Source organism: Nasonia vitripennis, chromosome 3 (genome assembly GCF_009193385.2).
Source record: "Nasonia vitripennis strain AsymCx chromosome 3, Nvit_psr_1.1, whole genome shotgun sequence".
In the NCBI taxonomy this organism is placed as follows: Eukaryota; Metazoa; Arthropoda; class Insecta; order Hymenoptera; family Pteromalidae; genus Nasonia; species Nasonia vitripennis.
The window spans coordinates 8,643,684-8,668,747 of record NC_045759.1 but is presented as its reverse complement, the minus strand read 5'-3'; the positions used below and the strand labels follow the sequence as shown (position 1 = coordinate 8,668,747).

The 25,064-nt window shown below is 47.0% G+C and overlaps 1 protein-coding gene across 10 annotated transcripts in view; it reads left to right on the top strand.

Moving 5' to 3' along the window:
- Positions 1 to 25,064, top strand: part of LOC100121249 (tyrosine-protein phosphatase Lar) — a 321,079-nt gene that overhangs the window by 55,145 nt on the left and 240,870 nt on the right. For 9 of the 10 annotated variants that reach the window (XM_032598649.1, XM_032598645.1, XM_032598644.1 and 6 more), the window contains one exon: positions 6,274 to 6,360. The gene's annotated coding sequence lies outside the window, so the exon portion shown is untranslated. Of the gene's footprint in view, positions 1 to 6,273; positions 6,361 to 20,625; positions 20,668 to 25,064 lie in introns of all 10 variants that reach the window. The other variant, XM_032598646.1, reaches the window with a different exon arrangement.

The following is a 25,064-nucleotide window of genomic DNA, read 5'->3' as shown; positions in this document are numbered from 1 at the left end:
GTGGTAGTCCAAGTCGCGGATATATATCAATGGACTGTCCGGCGTTGGCGCGACGACCCAATCGACTCTGTATAGTGCATATTTGGACTAGATGCGCTGCGGCCCTGCTATACAGCCTCGTCTATGAGATTGAGTTCCCAGCGCCTGATGCGAGCTCGGGGAGTCGCGCGCGGCGGGACTTGATGAAACTTCGGATGCGCGTAAGTTACGCTAATTGTGAGAAGTAATCAGGCTTCGCGTGGCTTATTTTAGTTTCGCTGACTGCACGCGCGAGAGCTAATTAGTCGTGTATCGCCGGGGAGTTGTGCCGACGATGCTGACCTGTTTCGATGACTAAGGAAGATTCGGCTTTATCGACTGTGATGTTATAATCCCCTTGGATGGACAAAATTTAGAGTCGACTCTTTGAGAAAATGATTATCTAAATGTATATTTAATACAGCGTATGAATAACTCATTCGATCGGTATAACCAGTGTTCCTACATAAATGATCAGCTCATGCATGACTAACCTTCGTTCAGCCGTGTCCCGGCTCATATTCACCTGGAAATCCAAAGCCGCGTTTCCAGCCCACAAATAACCCGACGAAGCCCGTAAATAGTCTCCGAAATTCCTCTCGCTCGCGATGTAAAACCATACCCGCGCGCGGCTGACAATACGCGGAGTCTCACCACTGAGCGCGTCGTCCGCCGCCGCGTCAAAGCTGCTCCCGCTAATCCAGTTCTTCCGGAATATCTTCCTCAGGCTCCCCAGCGCTGACGGCCAGAGGCAGAAGCTCGCGCAAAATTTATCGCGCGAGGCGGCAACCAGACGGTGAGAGAGAGAGAGAGAGAGAGAGAGAGAGAGAGAGAGAGAGAGAGAGAGAGAGTGCTGGAGGAAGAGCCAGGCCGCGCCAGCTCGCTCGTAAATTGAGTCTGACATGTGCGGCCAAGTGTTAATGAGTAAACGCGAAAGGCGGAACAAAATCACGAGGCGTTTCACGAGGGAGAACTTTCTTGCTTTACGGGGGGAGAATAAAGAGGAGGAGGCGCTTAAACTGCTTGATCTCCCTCGTTACGAGGGGAAATGATTATTCACTCTCGGCTGCCGGAGGGGCCCATGGCGTTGAACGAACGATTCCTGCGGAAGGCTAGAGAGAGCACTAATCTTGTATCGTCGATTGAGCGCAGAGGCGAGACGCTGTTTAACGCTTCGATTGACAAGCTCTCTCCCGACGAAAGCTCTCGCGCCGTGCGTGTTGCGCTGCTCGTTTTTCTTCCGACGTGTTCGGATCGCGGCAAATCGAATGAAATTGCCACCCCCTTTGCCGTTTCCGATCGACTCAGCCGCCGTATGAATATTCACCTCTATACGCGTAAACCGTATACTCTCTGAGAGTAAGAGAGAGGACGCATTTACGACGCCGACTCGGCTATTAATATTCAAAGCACTTTTACTTTCGAGAGAACGTGTGCGCTGAGCGAAGGAAGGTGTGTATCGCTTACGAGCTCCGTGGCGTGGCTAATTCCCCCAAGCCGAATCTCGGCGTTCGATAGCTTCTTTTCCGAGTCACTAACGTCGCGTCTGCCTCGAGCCCCACGCACACACACACACACACACGCGCGCGAGAGCGGAGCTATTACACCTCTGTGGAGAGAGAAAAAGGGCCGCGGCCAGGCATGAATAATGCATCGCAGTAGCTTCCGCGACTAATAATCGATAGCAGCAGGCCTCTCCACCATCGCCGTCGCCGTCGTCGTCTAGTGTGTACATGTGGCTCTGTCATCTTCTGGGAAAGATCGAGTCTGGCAATTTCTAGTTGCCGGTCGGCTTTTATTGTCCCGCCATCGCAAAGCGAGCCGCTTTTACGACGTGTGTTTACAGGCGCATATTTTGTTGCGTCGCGCACACATCCAGGCCTTTGCTGCTCGAGCTGCAATCGACGTAGAGGACAAAGCGCGCGAACGGAAACGCCCGCAGAGCGAGTTCCAGGAACGCGTTATGCAACTGCCTGAGTGTGCTGGGAAGACCTAACGTTGCAATTTGTTTTATTCATCTCAGCGCGCGCGGCCGTAATACGCGACACACGCGCGCAGGGCTGGCGGCGATTAGAATCTTACGCGGATTTGCATGCGGGAGACTGATGGAACGAGCCCGCGTACGTACACTGGATGTGTGCAGCGCGCGGCGCTTTTGGTTCGATAAAATTTCCTCTCTCCGCCCTCTTTGTTGTGTGTTTGCTCTGACGATGCGAACGCATTGAATAGTTTATTCAGGCGATAACGAAATGACCGAGTTTGCTTAGCGATCCGTACGTATGCTAGGGGAAAAAAGTTGAAGTGTGCTTTTGGAGCTCGCCGCGGAGATACGCGCGAATTTCACGGAGAGAGCTTTATTTTACATATGCGAGCTTTGCGCGAGGTTTTATTGTTTTCGCGATTTTTAGACTATCGGCTGTGTGTACGCATGTATTGATTCGCGTCAAAAGGGCAATATTTTTATCGTTTGCGCTCCATATATAAAATTCCGTTTATTGCTTGGCGGAGTATTTATACGGTATGTTTATTAAAGCGCGTTGCAGTGTTTGATCCGAGTTTATCCGATCTGAATTTTTATGATCGGGACGTGCTAAATGGGTATGAATATATAAGAGCGGTATGTATTGCTTTGTTTAATTATTTGTATGACCGAATCATCCGGTTTATTCTTATCCGGAGCTCTTATATAAAAACTCATTATACTCCGTACGATCGAATCGACTTATAAAATAATTGATTCCACTTCGATCTCGGAAGCAGCACACGCGTTGCAATACACAACGCTGCGTTGTTAAAAGTGCAGCATCCCATATCCCAAAGGCCGTAATCTTCTTCACCTTGGCTAATGACGGCTATCCTTCGGCCCAATAAAAACAAATAACCAGCGCCATCAGGTTCGCGCGCGCATCAGGTCGAGGGAGATAATTGTTATAAATGATTCACGCTCTTATCATCTATTTTTCCATCAACTGCTCGGAGAAAGAGAGAGATAAAACGAAGCTCGCGATGTACACTAGGAGAAAAAGCTGAAAGGAAGAACTGACAATAATACAAAGTAGAGGCTTAGCTCAGCCCGGCGCGTCGGCGCGGCGCGCGCGCACTCGTGCAAAAAGTGTTCTGGAAAGCGTGAGAGATCTCGAGTTCATTATTTATAGTCGACCTTACGAGCGCGGAATTGCACTGTCGCCTCGCTCGCTCAATCAAGCACTTGCGTGCCCGTGTGTATACTGTGTATGCTTTCTTTATCCGGCCTCACTTTTATTGTGACTCTTTCTTTTTTTTTTATCGCGTTTATAGTTTTAAATTTTCATTCCGCTTATGGCGTTACTCGTGAATCGCCTGGATGCGGCAGCTATACACTGGGAGGATCGTCTTTTTCGTGCTTATAAAATTCATCGCTAATGTCTTCACACGCATTGTATTGATTCATTTAGTATAGCTTTTTGCATCAGCCATGATTCGCAGCTCTTCACCTGGAACGATTCTCTCATGATTAAATTTACATCCATACGCGCACGCGTATGATGTTTATTTGATTCGAATTAATGTACACAGTATCCGCTCAAAATGATCGGATCGACCATTATACCCTTGTAATTGATTCGCAAACAACGCCATCGTAATCGATTTAAAATATTAATCGAAAGCGTCTCTAAACAGACAATCGCAGCATAAACAGCTCGACTGCGAAATGATAACCGGAACAAGAGCATCTCGCGTATAACTCGAGACACACCGCTGCAGTGTCCTAACTGACAGTCGTATCGCGCGCCGGCGGTATATCGTCCCATTTACGCTGGCGTCTCTGGTATCTAATAGGTAAACCCTCGGGATCCAAGTGCAAGAGAAGAAGGAGGCTGAGCTTTCTCGGGATAACCGTCTGGAGATCGCGGACTAATTTGCCGTATGCACCGCAGCGCGCCGCGCACTCGACTGTGCCAGACAGCTCTTTCTCTCTCTCTCTCTCTCTCTCTCTCTCTCTCTCTCTCTCTCTCTCTCTCTCTCTCGCTGTCCCTCCTGGCTGCTGCTGCTACTCTATTAGGTGGAACCTTCTCTCTCTCGCTCTCGCGTTCGTGAATTTAAGCTGCGAAACACACCAGCTGCGACTACTGCTAACTGCCTTCTTGCGCCATTGAAAATCTGAAATTAGCGGCCCTCGCTGCTCCTCCGGCAGTTTTCGTGCTCGTATTGCGGTCGTCCGTACGTACAGGTGTAGGCACCCCCCCAGAGACTAATTATTAAACGAACGACTTCTCGCGCGTTTCGTATAAAAGAGCTGACAGCATAATATCGTATCATATTACAATTATAAGCCAAGCTCGAAGGCGCTCCGGCTATACATATCTCATTCTCCGAGTTTCCGGAGCTCGCGCGCTGTCGCCGCCGGTATGCGCGCGGAAACAGGCCACGGCGCGCTGCTGCTGTTGCTGCTATAGCACGTATTCGAATTTGAAGCAATTATGATCGCCGTGATCGATACACCCGAGGGGGGTGTGCGGGAGACGCACACAAGCTGCGCAAGCTCTCGTGGGCTTCGATACATTCGCGGCACGGCGCGATTAGCGCTCGCCGGGACTGATAAGTGGCCTTTGGATACCGCAGCGCGCTTTGCGGCCGTGCATAATGCGCCCCCGTGTCCACGGGATGCTCGGACGAATAGCTGCTGGGCCGTGTGTATGGGAAAGTGACGAGGGGTCGGATTGAATTTTGCTCGCGGCTCTGAGATTCGCAGGGTTATTGTTGGACTGTCTTGGAACAACGAGGCGTTATACTTTAATAACTTTTAGAGCGACTTTTGTCCGTCTACGGAATGCTAGTCCGGAATTATCCACGTCTATATTCCGAGGTTTCCGAACAATTGGACGGATCGATCGATGGGATAATAATTTATTATTTTCCACAGCTCTATCTCTCGGCTCACGAAATTAGAACTCGTACGTCGTCATATGAAAATTGCTTCTATCAAAAGCAGCTCGTTAAAAATTCGCTCCCGGAAGGTATCGATACGAACTATTTCTGAGCTTGCATACCCATGTACCCCGAAAACCTCCGAAATAGCAAATATGATTATAGCATCGGTTTTCGAATCGTCCCAGCGAAAATCGACGAGTCTCCTGTTGCCTCATACGAATAAGAGGGACGCTGAGTGGCTAGGATTAATTAGAAAGTCGATTTAACCAAAGTACTCGTAAAGTAGAGGCCGAGAGAGAAAGAAGGGAGCGCGATAAGAGAGCTAGAAAGGAAAAGCTGCAGCGAGAGAAGAAAAGAAGGATAAAGCATGGACGCGAGAGACAGCAGCAGCAGCAGGGATCCGAGATTTAAGTTTTTAATGGCTCGTCGCCTTATCGCCCGGACTATTGGCGGCGAGTTTCTCCACTCGGATCTCTTTCTTCGCTTTCAGCTCTTCTCTCTGTTCTTCTCGGCCAGAGCTCTATATAGCTATATACACAAGCGGGGGAGAGAGAATCCGGTGACATCTCGCGAGTGGGTACAATAGAAGAGCCCGCGAGCGCGGCTAAGTCGGCCGCGGCTGTATTACCGGGCTGATAAACTTTCGCGAACGAGCGCCGCCACTTTATCGTTTCGTCTCATTACCGAAACAATGAGAGGAAGAGATTAACGCGCGCGGCTGCCGCGAGAAAAACGTTGTGTGTATATATATATATATATATATATATATATATATATATATATATATAAACGCGCCTCTTTCCTGGAATTTCAGGTTTATCAACGATGGATTATACATATATAGTCGCGTGTAGCGGATGGGTTCGACGCCGAGGGATCAACCGGGATTCGGGTTTTGAATCTTATTTTCCTCGTGATATTGCAATCGTACAATCACCTCAACGGATTATAGCAAACGAACAAAAAGCTTGAAGGCATAATGAGCTCGTTATTCGCGGAACGAACCAGCTCTCGTACGCACATCATATAATACGCGGGATCAAAAAAGGTCGAAAAGGAACGACGAGCAAAAACATCCATGAATAACGATCGAGGCTACTTTCCTCCCTCCTTCCTCCAACGCGGAGCCTATCTCTTCCCTCAGCCACGCGTGTGTATATACGAATATACCTATACATATACACCTACGCTTCCAATGCGCCGCGCGATAAGCGAATTTCGCTCATTCTAACGCGAAAATATACCATCGTTTCGTTCTCGCGCGGGCGCAATCTCGCTTTTGCGACGAGTCGTAACGGCGGTATACACATTTTCACGCCGCTTTTTTGTCCCTCTCTGTTTCAGGGGGAGCGTAAAGAGCGAGAGAGAGAGAGAGAGAGAGAAATACTTCGTCGCTGCACAGCCGGGGACACACAAATCGGCGAGAACGAGGTAGGTACACATGTGCATTTGTGCCTATATACGCCGGGATGTATTTTTTCGCTCGACTTTTTTCCCGTCGCGCTGCTGTACGGACGACGGCAACGATAAACCCGGTATTTTCCACGTATATATTTGCTTGAAATATCCCAATTTACGACTACGGAGGCTGGGGCCGAGATGAGAGTAGGTCGTCGGCTCGGTTTATATCGAGCTGCTAAAAGTCGCCCTGGTCAGGTATATTTCGAATTGGGCCCAAACGAAGGCCACGTGATTTTTCCTTCGTTGCCCTGCTGCTGCAGTATATGTGTGTGGGTGTGTGTGTGTGAGAGAGAAATCGGCGAGTTTGAAAAAGAGCTCCTTGCTCCAACAGCTTGGTCTAATATTATCACAGAGAGACGTATAGCAAGCATTGCTTAACTGGCCGAGCAAACTTTGCCCAAGCTATCGGGGAACTTTGGCTTAGCGCATAGGTATCCGGCACTAGTGTGCTTTGAGTTGGTTGAAAAATAAATCGGATAGCTTTCGTGCGTCGATCTTTGAAAAAACGATCGGCAATCTATCCGGTTATTTCCCCCAAGTGAGCGTCGCTGAAAGTTAAGTGGTCCGGTAGATTCCAGACAATCCGAGCAAACAAAGTATTCAGTTCTCGGTCAAGTCGGCGGAGCAGATCATTCGCTGAGCGAGGCCTCTGTGGATAATTCGTTCCTAAAACGTCGACGCCTTTCTCTTTCTCTCTAGCTCTATATATACACAGTCACAGAGAGAGAGAGAGAGAGAGAGAGAGAGAGAGAGAGAGAGAGAGAGAGAGAGAGCGAGGACCAGCTCGAGCGCGACCCTTTTAGCAAATAGCTCTAATCTGAAACGAGAGGCCAGATAAGAACGGGCAGGAGTGCTTTCGAGATTTGATGTGGCTCCAGCCGTCGAGAGAGACGCGCATTATTGTAGTCGGAATAAAATTATATCTGCCGGAGTGCCTTAATTTAAAGTCTATTGGCCGTAAAGATGCTAATGGAATGGACGTAGCAAAAGCGCACGGGGAAAAGCATACATTTCACCGGAAGTCGATCGTCAAAAGTTTCGAGAACGAATCTGTGGATTATAATACACACACGCGCAGTCGAAACTACAAAAGAGAGAACCGCAGCATCGAAGGAACAATGCAATAGACGCGATCCTCTCTCTCTCGTCGCTATATCAAAGTGCAAGTTTGTTGGTTTGAGTTTCCGGGAGTGGGATTCCCCGCGGCAAGATGAATAACTTTATAATCGGACTTTCCCTAAGCGGATCATACCAAACTAATTTTTCAACGTACAGATCGAAGTGTGAAACAATGACGATCGAGCATTTCCCCGCGCGTCTATAGCCTAAAAAGTTTCCAGCGTATAAAACCTGCGTAGGGGGGAGGGGAGGAATAGAATCGAGCGAGGAGAGGAGTTAGCCAGTCTTACTTTTTTCTCCTCCTCCAGCGTCTGACAGCCGGATAGACGTGACAATGATAGTAATTATCGTACTTTTTTCCTCGGAGCTTTTGCCCCCTGCACCTCCTTTCTTTCTCTCTTCGAGGAGTCGCTCTTCCCCCTTTCCCTTTTCTCTCTCCTTCGTTACTTTCTTTCTTATCACCTTTCTCTTCGATTTTGGGCGTGGCTCCAAACGACGACGGAATAGCAAAGAAAAATCGCGACGGGTATCAGGTAGCCCCATCGTGTGTGTGCCGCCGGATGGAGAGGAATATTCTCTTGGGTTGAAGGATTTTTGAATTTCACTCTCTTGTGTTGTTCTCTAGCTGTACGAGAGGAAGTGGTTCGGCACGATGGCCCTGTGAGAGTCTGTGTCACCAGGGGGAAGCTGACAAAAAAGAAAAAATTGGAAGCTATCGCGTTCGTTGGAAAAACTAACTTGGTTCGAACGAGCGATGTGCCCAGGTTGAGTAAGATTCGCGGCAATTTTGACGCGACTTTGATCTTTGATGATACCGATGTTCGAACAAGGCGCTTTGAAAGATAATAATTCATTCATGCGAATTTTCCATATTCCGAACTGGTGTACATTGAGAATAAAAGCACACTCGTGTACGCGCGACCAATATAACGAATGCATAAACTTTGAATAGCTTAGATCCTCTCGTAATTCCGTCGCACTCGAATGATTAATATCGCTACTGCTTCGTTATTGATTTTACAAAGGCGGCACATAAACTACAAAGTGTATAAACAAAAAGAAAATTTTTTCGCAACATCTTTCGTATAACGCTTCCAAGCCCCAACTCGATTCCCGATCCTCTGATCGAAATTCCGCTAAAAATTCAAGCACGATCCTCTCTCTATACGTAGGTATCCCCTCGACGCCGCTCGATTCCAGACTTTCCCCTCCAATCTGTCGCGCACACACACACACACATCGAGCTGTCGTTCTTGAAACTGATGAGAGAACAGAGGCGAGCAGCGTGGCGTATAGTGGCAACAACAGAGCCACCCGAGGAGATTATCATTTAGGCTTTTTTCTGGCCGTCGACGCTGCAGAGAAGGCTCTAATCTTCGCGCGACCCTCGGGTAAGAAGCGGCGCCGCCGCCGCTGCGGCAAAATCAATAAAAACCGACGAGTCGCCGTCATCGTTTGCGCCGCTGCTACTTATACACACACTCCCCTACTCCGCTGACTTGGTTCTCTCGCGGTGACTTCCGTCAGCGTTGACTCTGATTGCTTGTACCATGACAAATGCCCCGATGTCGGAAGAACCGGCGCGACGTGATCTATATGTAGAGCTGGATGAAGAAGGATTTGTTCTTTCGATTTGTGCCGGTCGGAAGTATATGGAGAGGGTCGTTATTGTATTAGATGACGAGAGATTGCGGCGCGGAATGATCTCGGCCGGATGATAGCGATTCCATTATTATTCGAGGACTACTGCGTGTCATGTATAACGCGCGATCGAAAGGTCAGCGGAATTTTTTTCTCGAATCTACTCGTAATGAATATTCGAATAACGAATCCGTCCCGTAAAACGCGCCGAGAAGTATCACGAGTTAGTACAACATTCCATTACTTTAAATTTTTCGCTCGAGCGCAAAAGAAGCTCGAAGCACGGGTGAAAAATTCCGAAAAAACGCGACTCGAAGTGGAAGAGAAAAAAATACTCGAAACGCGTCCCGCTCTCGGTGCGCAGCCTAGGAAAGCCATAAATTCCGGAAAACCGGGGTACTTTTTACTCCTTAATCTCTCGGCTGCAGCAGCGTACCTCGGCACTCAGCGCCTTAACAAGGAAGGCGGGCGAATAAGTTAACCAGCACAGCGCGCCGGGTCGCGCAAATGGCTCTAACAGGCCGAGCTTCGCAAAAAAGCCCTACAGCGTCGCGCCGTCGAGACGAGAGAGAGAAAAAGCAACGAGCATACACTGCAGCAGCAGCAAAAATGCACTCGTCCGATAAACGCCGAGAGGTGACGGTATAATTTCATCAGCGGCCCGACGACCATCGATTCGATTTTTCCGCCGCTCTCGATCGCGCGACGATTCACCTGTGTGTATACTCGAATTGCCTTAAATTTCAGCAGCTGCGCGCGAAATTCGAATTCGAAACAATTTCGCGCGCGCGCTCAGCAAATTGCCGCTTCGGGAAATTATACCGCAAGAGGTCGAATTGCGTATGGACTGAATACAACCTCAGCCGGAGCAAATATGAGCGTTCGACCGGTCAGATGATTTTATTATAGAGTATTTCCGGCGCGTGTGGACTGAATATTGATTTTTTTTTCGTTGCTTATTCGCTCCTTCGCGCTTTGGCTTTTCGCGGGAAATTAGCGCCGGAGCGAGAGCGTGTGAAATTAGTCGCGGGAGCTAATGTCGCAAAGGTTCTTTTTTCGCGCGACTTTTTGAGTCTCGTTATTTTCCCCTAAACTTTCTCAACTAGCTGGTTCAGTGCCACTGATTTCGTAAATTAGTTTTTGTCCCGTTTCCGTTTCTTGCTTAGGAGAGAGACAGAGAGGAAAAAGCGGACGCTGCACGATAAGTCGCAAAGTGCAAAGACCGGAGCGCTGCACCGGAGAGGCTTGCGAGCGGGTCGTCCCGGTGCGCGAACGTCGGAGCTAACGGCCGGAGAAAAAAGCGTTTGGCCGTTTGCCCTATATCTCTTCCGAATCAGCTTTGTGTGTGTGCGTGTGTGTGTGTGTGGGTGTGTACGTGGATGGCATTAGCAGGGAAAAGTAAAATTTGAATAAGTTCGTTAGGGAAACAAGAGAATAGAGCTTTTGGTTGTCACGGCTACTGTGTTAACGCATAATTTGTATGAAATTATCATCCTCACATAGTCTCATACATATATGCATTGGTCACCTTTCAATCCCTACCCGCAGGTACTTGCATTACATCCGAACATATTTACATGTATGTGGTAGTATTAACGACTGACCTCAATTATATATTATACAGTCTGTAAATACTGTTTTCAATATGTAATTACGAATTGAATATACACATCATACATTGCGAGTTTTAATTTCAATAAATGATCGCGTATTTTAACCATTTATCAATGAATTTCTGAATGGCAAAATTTAAACGTGGATCACATTATTAATTCACGATCATCTCTAAGATAAATGATTACTTTCGCGACATTAAATTGGCGATGAATTATATTCCGATATCCGAACGTTTCCTACGCCTGAGAAAATGGCACACGATGTCTGAATTTACATTGACGTTTAGATTTTCTTCTATACCGGCTTTTTCATTTCCCGGCACACTAAAACCAAGTGATTTCTGTATCGTTAAACCAACGCCAACGCATTGTGACACTTGCCGTGTATACAGGTATATATGCAAAACAGCCAAAACATTTTCCAACGGCTCGTCACAGCATCAAGCGATTGAAGAGAGAAGCAGTCCAGCAGCATCGCTGTGAAACCAGCAACACTCTTCCCTCTGACGCTGAAAGTCCATTCGATACGATTATATTTCTAGGGAAATTGCATTACGTCCGCATCCTCTCCTCTCTCCCTCTCTATATATACCTATAAAGCATAAACCGAGTCGAAACGCCGGAGAGGATGTTTGATGTCGGCTGGGTATATACGTGTACGTGCAGCTCTATGGCTCTCGACACGTCACATTATTTAGGCTCACAGTGCGGAGCAGCACACCAGCCGTAAACATCGACGCAGCATAACGTTATCAGTGCCTAGCCGACTTGTGCTCTGTCTGTGTGTGTGTGTGTGTGTGTGTTTCTGTAGCGTGTAGCGTCGAAGCATCGCCGGCGATTATCAGTTTTCCCGCGATCGAAGCGAAATTTAATGATGACCGACGCGAGCCGATGGTGCGGCTGTTAACTTATGTGCGCGCGACTCTCTGTCTGTCGGCTAGTGGGATAGTGTGGCCGGGGGATAGTGTCAGAATAGGTTTTGCTCGATGGACGCTTATGCACGGAGAGAAATGTATCACTAAATATTCCTACAATTTTCATCAAAAATTACTATACCAATATAGTAAAGAGGTCACAAACTCGACTTATAGTAAATTTTAGTATACGGTATAGTAAAATTTCAAATCATCAAATTTTACTATACTACGTAGCAATTTTTACTATACCGCATACCAAATTTTGTGGATACTAAATCTTTTTAAAAATATATTTTTGTCGCTTTTATTTTGTCGTCTGTTAATGATTGTTCTTTTATTTATGTTTGTAGCGTGTTGGAGGGAAGAACTTTCATTATCTATTTGTCACATTCAATTTCGCAGTTTAAGAACGAAAGTCGCATCGCATAGAATTTCTTTCCTTAGATTTCGAAGGCTGCGAGAGCTATGATAATAACGTTCTTCATATTCATTAAACGAACGACGTCCTCGTAAAATTAATTGGTTTACTCTTAGGTTAACAACTGGCAAACGCAAGCCTCAAACGTTGAGACGACATCGTATTTCCCTTAAATGCCTCGGCACTTATTGCTTTGTCCCGATTGGCTACGCCATCTAGCGGCGAATCACAGCTGTCGCAGAAACTAACAACAGTGGTTTATCGTCGAGAAGGAAAAAAGCTCTTTCCGATTACAATCCATATACGCTATAGCTTCTCATCTGCATGTCCTTGACATAAAAGGAGCCGAAGTCGGCGCACGCATTCGAGATTAATTAAACGTCATCGCGTTTGAACTTCCGCGAGTCGGAAACTTTTCTCCCTCTTTCACTTTTTCCCGCTCTCCGGGCAATTTCTTTTCGTTATACCATGTATAGATATAGGCAGGTTATACCTATATAGATGCCCTATGCAGAAGCGAACTGCCATTTCTCCTCTCTCGCGCACTCTCCGTCTTTTCGGGCGACTTTTTACGTGTACCGAAAAGTTTTATGCGCGACGTAAAAATTTTTACCGAAGACAGAGACACGGGGAAAAGCGATTCCTCGTCTTCCTTTTTTATCTCCTCTTTCCTCGAATGTTCATGGCAGACCTTTGTCTGTTAAACGTCTCTCGGCATCCCCCCACCCTCCGAGCTCGAAGGAACCTATTTTAGGGGAAGTCCTTAACATGCGCCTCGCGAGCGAGTGGAAAGACTGATAGCGGAAGAGACGCGCGCGCGCGACGAATGAGCAAAATAAAAGCCAAGAGTAAAGAGAGAGAAGAAAAGTTCGTAGCTCTTCCAATTCAAAACTATGAATCTTCCGGCTGACTTGGGCTTTGCAATGTTTAACCAAAGTCATTATAATACGACGAAAAGTTTGTTGCGAGAGAAGCTGGATGGGGGGAGGGGCAAAACTATTAGAAAGTTTTGTTAATTTACGGAAAGGTGTCGTGTTCGCGCGCAGAGAGGAGGAGCGCGCGAGCTTGCGTGAGCTGGGGAGAGCTGCTCTGCTTGTATTCTTAATCGAAAAGAAGTGAAAGTTTAACGAAGAAAGTCGAGTTGCTATACTGTCTCGCCAGATCGTAATTATTAAATTATTCCTAGTCTTTTTACGACTCCTCGGGGGGATATAAATCGCGCGTCGATTCGAAAGCTGATGATTGGTTGCAGTTGAATAACAGTCAACGTTTTGAAACCGGGTATTTTTTCGGGGTATCGATGTTCTTGAGGACACGAGAGAAATGGAAAATTAGCTCTAATCCTCTTTCGTCGCATAATCGACTTTCGTATCGCAGAGTATCATCGGTAGCTATTTATCTTTCATCGAGGCAAAAGGACTTATTCCTACATTATGCATCGGATTAAATTGTACTTTGTGCAAAGCTCACTTCTGTGAGCTTTGATTGCGTATGCACGATAGGTCAGTGCACGATTTGACTGAAACGATGTCGCTCGCTCATTTCGAGCGACCGTCAGAATTCTCGAAACTGTTGCACTATCCGTAACGAGGCTACACAAAAAAATTTAAAGTAGAGTTTGACATTTTCGAAAAATTTCAAGGATCGAGCTTTCGGCACATTTGTGAGTAAAATCGATGTCTGACCCACATGTGGCTGTTCTACTGATTAACGTAATGCGGTTTTCGCAATTTCTTTCAATTATTTACCGAAGATATGTTGGAATATTCATCGGGTTCTGAAAAAAAAAAATAGAAAATGTAAAACGGGCGAACCCGCTCTATAAATAATAAATACGTGCCTCATCGACGAAGTGGACATCAGAAATCCATCGCAATCCATACAGCGCAGAATAAAAGAAACAATACGCCGTAAAAAAGAAGAAAAAACAAAACAAAGAGAAAGAAAATCGTCCATAGAAATCCTCGCGGCATCCAAAGCAAGCCAGTAGATCCGCGGGGATCGCTTGGCAAGTCCCTGGGCAGGTTTATATTATACACCTGCCGTCCTGCGCCAGTATCATAAATAATTCATCAGCGTCGTCGTCCTCGTCGTCGTCAACTCCAACGGTCGTTGCGCTGCTTAACCTTTTTCCTCTCGCGGCAGTCATAATACTCCCATTCTCACCCCCTCCCTCCTCTCTCCCTTGGCTCTCCCTTAGAAATTAGCCCTTTAACGCCGGCTGCACGATTGTTGCTTGGCTCTTACGCGCTGGCGGGCCGCGCTCGGGCAATTAGTGGAGAGCCACCTTAACGAGATAACGCCGTACTTGCAGCCGCCGCCGCCGCCGCCGCGTGCGTCTATCCCGGCGGTTTCGAGCCTGGCGCTAGCTGCAACCCATCGGCTTGCCGCTAATTTGCATATAACTTATTCGTCCGGGGAGGCGAGCCTGAACTTCCGAGCTGTTATTAATTAAACTTTCTCACTGCGGCGTAAACACACCTTGGCGCGCACGAGCTCCTCCGCCGCAGCTTCTCCCAAGGACCAAGTTTCGAGTGTTTGCTTGAACAAAAGACAGATTTAGCAGAGTGTGCAAAAACTGCCACTTCGAGAATATGAGCGATGGTATAGCGCTGGGTTTTGAATTCATATACTGATTCCCTCTTTTTTTCTCGTTCAGAGACGCGAGCCGCCGAACAGCTCAAAGAAAATCGCACGGAAATGAAAAAGAGTCTTTGTCACCATGCACGCATGGGTAATTCGCTCGAGTCGGCGGAAAAGCGCTGCGGGGAATGGTGTGTGTGTGTGTGTATGTGTGTGGGTGAGAGGGAAAAACGCGGCCTCCAATTATAGGGAGGTATTCCGCGCGCGGAGAATTGCCACTCGGACTACTGTATAATGGCTCGGAATTTCGTCGTGTGCTCTAAGGGCGAGTCGTATACTTTTCTCTCCCGGACGTTTCGCGAGCAAGAGAGAGAGAGAGAGAGAGAGAGAGAGAGAGAGAGAGAGAGAGAGAGAGAGAGAGAGAGAGAGAGAGAGAGAGAACGTCGTCTCTCGCTCTTGGAAAAGGAGAGAGAGAGACATTCTTCCGCGGAGAAATATTTGCGCGGAAGAGATGTGCTGCAGGGGCTCGAGAGGATTTGTGGGAAAGTTTCGAGGATGCCAGTTTCCTTTGCGATATTCTCCCGATCTTCTTATTGTACGGGTTTGCCCATTTCTGCGCTGAAAATTCTTCTTGCCTTCCTTTAATGTTTCAATGCATATTTATTATTATACATTATAATGAAAAAATAATCGTTACTCTTTCATCTCCACGAGAAATAAAAAAAAATAGTTGCAATCCGGTCTCGATCGCTGAAGCGTCTTCGTCGCGTAATCCTAGACCCTCACACGTGTTACACGAAGCTGTAACGAACGAAATTCTATCCGCAGCACTAGTGCGCGCGGCAATGCTTCACAAGTCTCATTGAAAAATAAACACTCGAGTCTGCAGCGAACGAACGAACGGACGAACACGTTTAAAACTAAACAACCGAGCAGTAGGCTCCGGAGCTATACAGCCGCGCTCGTAAAACTTCGACCTCCATTACGCGGAGCAATAAAGGGCCGAACTGCATAATGAATAGCAAACTCCCGCGGCGGCGTCGCGCGCTGCGGAGATAATAGCCGAAAAGTGCAGCCGTATAACGGCTGCTGCTCTGCTGCACTGTCCTGTAATTGCATAAATATTTCAGCAAAGAAAGTCGAAAAGAAGTCGTACACGTGTGCACGATGTATGTAGAGGTCAAGCTCGCGAAAGTTCGGAAATCGGCGCGCACAATCACACCGGTCATTAATTTTCCGAAAGCGCGCGCGAATGCAGGTATCGTTATTAATAGTTCGCTAATGCGTAGCATGATTGCGCGCGTGTGCGAGCCATAATTGATGCTGCGAAATTGTTCGAGTTGCAGCGCTACACTCGATATGTATGCGAAAGATCGGAGGGAGGGTGGGAAACTGTAACTAATGTATATGCGCTGTTGAAAGTCGCCTCGAACTTTGCAGAAATGTTTGTTGTTGGCCTGATCGATTGCGGGCTGTGTAAGCTGTGCCACTTGTGAACAAAGTGGTGCAAGAAGTTGATGCTCGTCTTTTGAGTTCAATGACGACTAAATTTTGCGCTTTTTTACGGTGGGGATGGGATAGAATAAAATTCATACGAAGCTGCACCTGCAAATGCATAGACAGCGGTAGAGTTAATCAGATATCTATTAATTTATGTTTGTATGGCTATGGATTAAAGAACACGATCGTCAAAAGTTTTAATTCATGAGGGAAAGAAACTCCAATCTCATTCACGATAAAAAAAAATGTTTGAATTCTTATTAGATACTAAGAAGTAACTGGACGCTAAGAATAATTATCGGCTTATTATGATATTTTTAAAACCATACGGTCTTCCGGTATACTTATTTTATTATTCATTCCATCACACGACTGAATCTAATTATTCATACATCAAAATGCATAAAAAGTAAAACCTTTAACTTCACTGACTACTTCTAAAAGTTTAATAAATCTCATAAATGCCAGGCTCCACAAAGACGACAATATAGCGAATAGTCAGGCTCATGTACAGTCACTTAATCAATCGAGCAATAAATTGCCGGGACAAATCGAATGCCTCGCGGTAAATTGCGCGGCGTCTGGAAACAATGGAGGCAGCTGATTAGTGGCATTTGTATCTCGAAGTAAACTCGTTCTGCACAACTCTGACTCGGTGAAAAAATTGACGCATTCATCTTCCATTTTCATGCACACGACAGACTCTACAGAGTGAAATATGAAGCTCAGCGACACTTCAATTTCGTCGTATACGCGATATAATTTTTACATTGCCGCAATTCCGAGCTCAATTATTATCGTTACGAAGAAGTTTTCAGATAGATTGAATCGCTTATACTTCAATTAGTTCAATGGTGATTCCCCTTAAATATTTCGAGCATCCCTTAATACCTCCGCTCTTAATGACCTCATAAGAAGCGAATCCTCTCGAGCTAGCCATCAATCATACGAGCAGAAGAATCGATCGAAAAGCGATCAATTATTCTCCGATAATTAAAATCACAGCGCGCGATCCGATCGTTCTCGCGAAATCCCTCGACCTCTTCCCGCAGTACTCGCTCTCTAAATATCTCGTCCGCGTGACGCGGCAAAAAGTATCGGTTAAAAGCAAAGAAAAGTACTCTCCGTCCCAAAACAAAACACTTGAATCCTGAATAATGCATTAAACGAAGAGTCGCGTACTTCCGATCCGCTCTCGAGAGCTTCTTCGTTCTCGCATTTATACGCGCTCTCACACACACACACACACAACAGCTTTGGCTCGCGCAGTGGGCGCCAATCAGTGGCGCTATAAACTCAATCAATTTCGCGGAGCCAGTGCTCCGTAAGTCGAGCCCAGACTCGCACAGATGGCACCAATTACGAGTACGAAGAGCGGAGTTGAGAGAGAGGGCGGGATTTTTCCGCTCCCTTTTTCCCGGCCTGCAGCAGCGCAGATGATTTTTCTTGCGGTGCGCACGGCTGTACGCGGCCATTTGACGTCTTTACTCCAATAATTGGAGCGCACAGCTTTACAGTTAAACACTGCTGCTTCAATTTGTCGCGTAATTTAACGCCTGTCGATACTGCGCCCGCGCGCGCGCGCGCGCGAGAGAGAGAGAGAGAGAGAGAGAGAGAGAGAGAGAGAGAAGCCCGAGAGCTATGTGCCTCGACGAAACGCGCGGCAAAGCAGAGAAGGGCGGAAGTGGAAAATCGCGAGCTGGCCGGGCGGAGCGTTAAAAAAATGAGTAAAAGTCCTTCGAGCTCCACAGGCTGAAAATAAAACTTTGCCGATCAGCTATCGCGCTTTGACGCTACGGCGGTGCGCTGCAAGTTCTCTACTAGCGTCAACTTTGCTCTACTTCCTTATTGCGTAACCTTTGAAACTCAAGCGATACGTATCGCAAAATGAAAAGGAGAATTGTTCCATTCTCGGAAAACCGATCGAAAAACAATCCCTCCGGCTAACGATCCCTCCCAGCATCGCAACCATTTACGCGCACGAGCAAACCCGCAAGCTACGTATCCGCGCAAAGTTAAATGGCTCTCTCGATCATATCGCGCGTGACAGCTCCCCGCGAATCCCTGCATCAGGCGCGCGACGACAGCCTAGCGTCTTTGACGGCGACGGCCCCGTCGTCTGCGCGGCGAAATCCGCTTCGTCTTCGTCGTGCAACGCACACCACGACTGTCAGCGCTAGACGAAAATAAATCGTCCAGGCTGCACTCGAAAAGCTCGGCTGCGACGATTAATTAAAAATTTGACACCTCCGCTCTCACCCACATACACACACACACGTTCGCGTATACACGTAATATACACGCGTATAACAATAAGCTGCGCGGGATGGAGGTGTACGGCAGCGTCGCGTCTCGCCCCGAGAGCTTCCGGCTGTGTGTTGTATAGATACGTTATATAACTCGTCCGTTTTTGTGCCGTACGTGCCACTTGTCCGTCCATCTCTCTCTCTCTCTCTCTCTCTCTCTCTCTCTCTCTCTCTCTCTCTCTCTCTCTCTCTCTCTCTCTCTCTCTCTGCGTACTCTCAGGTTTTTCCACTCGCTTTCTTTCTCTCTCTCTTGCGCACAGGCCGTCTGCTGTGGAGTAAAGCGCGAGAGACGCCGAGGGAGGTGCGGCGGGGGAAGAAACACTTCTCGGAGCGAGGCAAGCCTCAAGAAATGCCCGAAGGGACGTACATAGAAGCTGCTCCTCGGCTTGTGCCAAGACACAGATAACCCGAACGAGGGATGGGAAACTATATCCCCCTTTTTCCTCAGCGCGACACTTCTGGCTCTGTTTCTGCGCCGTCGATACGTATTGGTTTTTCATAACTTTTTATTTCCGGCTCGTTTGGAATTTCTTTATTTTCCAAAGGCGAGACGTCTTTCTCTCTCACGTGCGTGCGTATTTCGCGCGAGATCGTTTGATTCTCGGCGCTGCGAGCCTCGGGGGTGGTATGGATTCGAGCGAGCGTAATAGAATGGATTTGAGGAGGTCGATATTGAAATAAATATTCACGGTGTTAGCAGGAAATGTCGCGCTTAGAGGGATGTATTAGGAAACGCGTGTTGCTGGCTTTTATAAAAAATAGTAAACGATAACTCGTGGCAGTAGAGCATTTAAAGGGAATATTCGTTGTATATAGACAACAATGTGAGAATATCAAGTGGCAATGAGCCACAGGACATTGATTGCTCCTTTGATATTCACCGACAATTGCTGTCGATGTTTAAAAATAAACGCCCGCCTCTTTGAAACAAAATTTCCACTCGCGCCGTTGATCATTTTTGATTTGAATATTCTGCAGGCTTCGTGTTAAGTCCCTTTGAATCCTACGCGTTCTTTTTTTCAAAACGCGATACGAAGCGAGTTCCGCGCACTGTAGCTTTTGCCGTATCGATGTCCGTTGACCGACGAGTACCAACTCGAATATTTACTCGCAAACGAGAGCAAAAAAGGCCGAATCAATCGCGGAAATAATTGATCGACTCAATTTTTAAAACGATTTCGCGCTAAAACTGACGGCGTTGAAACAGTGTATATTTATACAGCAGTCCCCCGCGAGAGAAGAAGTTCGACGACCCCGAGCATAAAATCGAACGCTCGCGCGCAAATCAATCCGCCTCTGCAGGTCATCCGAGCCGACGCGCATAGGTATATACCTATACACACGAGAGAGTTTGCAGACCTCGTTATATCGTGCATAAAGAGAGCGCACCTTTTTACGAGCCGCAGATGCCTCGGCTATTAATTCACTCGCGCCTCTCTATATACGTGGCCCTTTGGTCCGCTCGGCCGAAAGGCCGACTTTTCATTCGAGGCTCGTATGAATACAATTGATTGTGCGCACTCGAGCAGGGACACTGTCTCCCGATATCCGATATAGGGCTATATCTCGCAAGATTCTCTCTCCGACGTTTAAGAGCTGCGGCCCTCGTTTTTTCGCTCTGAAAATCGTGTACGCGCGATGTATTGTTTCGAACATATAACCGATGAGCCAGTAGCCTTTGAACGTCGTAGAGGGGAGAGTAGACCCTAAAAAGCGCGCGTAAAATCTACGTGCCATTTGGATCGAGTGGATATGAAGCGCGCACGCATATATATGTATGAAAGCTGCGCCGTGCACGCGAATTCATTCGGCAGAGCGTGGGCTCGTGATAGACTGGCCGAGGCTCGGCCCTCTGACAATGTGGGTCAGATATCAGGTGCGCTCGGGGGTGATGCGCGCACGTGCGCGCTGCGAAAAAGCTCGAAGTCTCTATATGTATATGTCGATGGCCGATTGTATGCATGACTTTGAAAGTTATTACGCGGTAACGTGTGCGGCGGAGGCTCGCTAAATGGATTTCGCTCCGTGGAAATTCGATTTATAGGCTCTGCGTCAGCGATGATGATTTGTAAATGCTGACTTGTGAAATAACGCTATCACACTGGATAATAATATATTTTTTCTTTTTTTTCCAGGTGAATACCAGAATCATTCCTTCCTCCTGCAACTAACACATCGTGAGTACATAATAAACATTATAAAAAAAAACACGAATTCCAAATACGTTTATCGTCCAAACCCTGTCATACAACAAAGCGAGTGAGTCGGTGAAAATTTCCTGAATCACGTCCAACATATACGAACGTCGCAACGGACGACAATGAACGTGGTGTATATTCCTGCGCGCACAGAGAGAAGAACAAGAAAGTCTGCAGAGCGAGTCGAGCTGAAGAGCCGCGCGCGGCCTGGCCGCAGGGCACTCGAACGAAATCGTGCCGACAACTCCCTCTCGGCGTTTTTCGGCGCTGTAGCCTCTCGAGTGCAGCAACAACAGCAGTAGCCCTTTTTCTCCTTTGCCTCGTGTACGTAGGGGGAGCCTCTGTCGCGCGGCGACTTATCTTTGAGGGAAAAACAGTAAACGCGCGCTGCAGCGGCCCTCGCGTGACTTATGTACACTGTGCTCTCCGTCTCTCTGTGTGTTTCTCTTTTTCGCCCAAGAAAGTTCCAGTGAATACCTCTCCCTCTTTTTTCTCCTCCGAGGAGAAGAAGAAAGTCCGAGATGGTCTACATTTTGATGCCAGATCTAATTTTGCTTCGGAGGGGAAAAAAGCTCAAAGGAGAGGATCGCGCTCTCTCGGTGATGCTTTTATGAGACGCTGGCTTTCGATTCGAAGGAATTTTTATCGCCCCTCGTAAATTCTGTTTCTTAACGACCTTCTCGCGGCGGCGCGCGCATCTTTATTTATAGGCCGAACGAAAAAATGTATTTTTTTACTCTGGACATCGCGCGGCGAGTCGTATAACGCAGCTGAGCAGGAACAGCTTTTCTTAATCTACCGGAATGACTCTCGAGAAATTTTAATGAACACTTATTCTTCGCCGGAATAGTGGCTTTTATTTTCCGAGCGAGAGCAGCGCAGTGTGCAAGAAGTTCCGACTGCAATTTCATTAATTATAAAAAAAGATACCCACCGCTCCTCAAACGATGAAAGCGCTCGGATGAAAAATTCGAGCGGAGAGATAATTCGCGCGAAAACGTAGTAGCTGCTGCTGCACAGAAGAAATGAAAAATTTAGTTTTTCCCCTTGGCTGCAAGATGAATAGAAAATATTGGAACATCGTGTATAAGGACGTCTCGAAAGTATATAAGCGTATTAATGCAGTATAGCGATCGTTAAAGATTCGTCGAGCTTCAATAAAAGAATCCCAGGCTCGGAAACGTTCGCGTGATAATGAAGGGCATAAAGGCAATCCAGCGTGATGTAACCGCACACGGACGATGAATAATTTCCATCAGTCGTAAATCCAATATAATAACAAGGCGAAAGTAATTCACACGCCGGTTAATGATTATGCTCAGTGTAAAGTCTAGCTAGGCGAGAAACGAGGGAGGGACGTAGCAGCAGCAGTAGTGGTAGTAGTAGGTAGCAGCGGCAAGTAGTTAAAGCGACTGAAGACTATAAAGCGTTAATCCCGCGCGCGAGCGAGGGCCGCTGTAAGACTGGAATATTTAACGGGCGCCTTGATATACGCACGAGACAAATGAATTAGAGCTTCGGGTAAATGATGGGTAACGAGGAGCCGCGAGCTCACGGCCGCATTTTTGAATGGCAAATTAGAGGGTAGCATTTCATTTGAATAGCTGAATTTCCAAACGAGCTGCGAGAGAGAACTCGATTCTTTTTGTTCGCCACGCGCGGTTTGCAGTCGGTTCGTCCCGTTGTTATCGAGTGGATTTTCGTAAATTCCCCCTTTCTTCCTTGTCGAGCGGTTAATCACGGAGTGTTTTTGCGCCGATCGAGCTTGCACGAAGCTTTTTACGTGAAAGTATACTCGCTTTTGAAGGATGTACACTCGTAACGGCGACAGCCTCGAGTCTGCGAAGGGTTTACAAATTGAATTCTGACGCGTCCGTCGACCTCAATCTGACGTCGTCGAGCTTGATAAAGTTTACATCCTTCAGCGCTAGAAGATAGAGAGGAAGCCGAACATACAGACTCTAACTTGTATAATTTGCATCATCGACGCACACACACACACCTCGAGGACGTTCTCAAGGCGGGCGCGTACTTCGCAGCTCTTTACACGGAACTTCTTTTAGGCCGGGATCGATCGATCGTGATATGCGCCTGCGCCAAAACTTTCCCCATCGGCGTCATCGCGCGAAAATCTCCGAGAAATCCCCGTTGACACTTTGCCACACCCGGAACGTCGTAAACAAGTCCTGCTGTATAAAAAATACTTCGTTCGCGAGCTTTTTCATCGTCTGCTCCTAGAGTCGTGTGTGTTTCGACTCGTCGTTCGAGACGGATGTACGTGGAGGGAAGGAGACGAATGTTCCGGAACAATTTCGATTACGCGGGGAATTCCCGGGCGTCTTGGCCTAGTAATAAACTCGCGAGGATGGAGAGATGACGGTGTTTATAAGAGAACGAGAGTAGGTTAGGCAGAGAATTCATCGGAGCAGACGTTCGCCAAACGTATGTTGTTGTTTGAGAATATTTAGTCATTGGTCTCTGGCTTCGTTTTCTGTCACTTACAGTTTTCCAATTATGATCTAATTTTTCTTGGAAACTCGTGAATTATTTCAGGAAATCCTCGTAAGGAAGATAACTTGAATATGATAACCAGATATTTTGCTGAAATTTTCAAAATTCATAAACGGAATTTCGTCATTAAAGTCAGTTCTCGATTAGATTTAAAAAGCAAATTTTAATAAAATGTTGAGGAAGTTATTAAACCTATATAGTTCTCCCTCTCTTGAGCGACCCAGTTACATTTTTGAGATCCAACAAGCGCATATGATATTAATATTTCCGTTCGGGTCATTTGAAACTAAGCTGCTAAATTCGTATGTGCTTTACACAGCGTGAGGAGTAAATTTGACGAACATCCGTCAGATATCATTAGGTAATCTCTCAATATTAAAAAAAAAATACAGTACAAGTACATTATTCTCGCAGCCAACGAGCGAGCCTCATCGGCGTCTACGTGCACACGTCTCGCGCACATGTTATATATCTGAAAACTCGCACGCACCGATAGCTATATACACGACAGGACACTTCAGTTTCTCAGACGGCATTTCGCTGCTATACACCTATACACAGCCTCGTAGCAACGCGTATTGCATTCGCTTCCGCGCAGTGATACATCTTATCAAATTCAAGCACGCACGTCCCTGTATTATGCTCTTTGCTTTTTCATTCAATTCGCTTTTTCCCATTGTCTCGAAATACGGGTCGTATGCGTGATTTTGCGGCGTTGCTAGAACTACGACAAAACTAATTCTCCATTCGATGGGAAAAAATCGAAAACATCCCCAAAGGATAAAAAAAATGCAGCAACCCTCGTAACGTGTACAGCGTGCACGAACCGAGCCAAAAGAGTACAGCCATAATCTTCCATAAGCATAGCAGCTGCAAGCGTGCATAAAGCTGAAAAATGCACCCTCCCCGAGGACTCCTCTCCTTGTCGAGCTTCAGCGAGGAGAAAACGAAGAAAAAGAAAGGTATATATCTACTGTATAAGCTAGTCGCAGATGTCACGAGAGAGAGATTCTTTTACTTAGCGAGAAGTCCGGCGGCCGGAAACAGGTCAGCGAAGATTCCAAGACGATGATAAAGCGCGCCGAGGCTTATATAACGATCGCGGCACAGTGCGTGCTGCACGCGCGAAATAAATGCCGGAGACGAGGCGCGTGATATTTTACTTTACCGCTGCTGGACAGCAACGTAGCAGCAGGAGGAAGGAATAACATCTTGCTGCTGCTGCTGCTGCTGCTCGGGGAATCCCCGTAGGAAATCGCCCGGAACGCGTGCGGTCGCCCGTTCGTCCCTGTCTCGTTTTATGCTGGTGCGATGCATCTTCTTCTTCACCTCCTTTTTTTCTTCTTCTTATCTGATGCTTTCCTCCCCTTTTTTTTTCTCCCGTGTTGTATACATACGGCAGCGACGTTTTAAGCTTTACGCCTGCGTTTAGATTCCTCTCCATTGTTTCATCAACATGCAGGGTATCGCGAATCCACCAAGAGTTGGCCGAAATTCAAAGTTCGTCGATGCGAGGAGAATCGGGTATATAATCTCGAATGCGGAATTTCCGCTGCTAATTATTAACGGCGCATGATTATAATCGATGTTATCTCCTCTCTCTCTCTCTCTCTCTCTCTCTCTCTCTCTCTCTCTCTCTCTCTCTCTCTCTCTCTCTCTTTATGTAAATTATAAAACACGTCTATCACGGATGCAGCCCGGAGCTATAATACGCGCGCCTTTTTGCTTCACTCTCTTTTGACATGATCGGCTGCATAGAGCGTTTATTATGATACCATCAGCCTTCGCTGCCGTGTACAGGAGTTGTTGATGTCGAGGCTTGATACTTCTATACAGACTCTATCCGTGAGCTGTGTTACGTATAC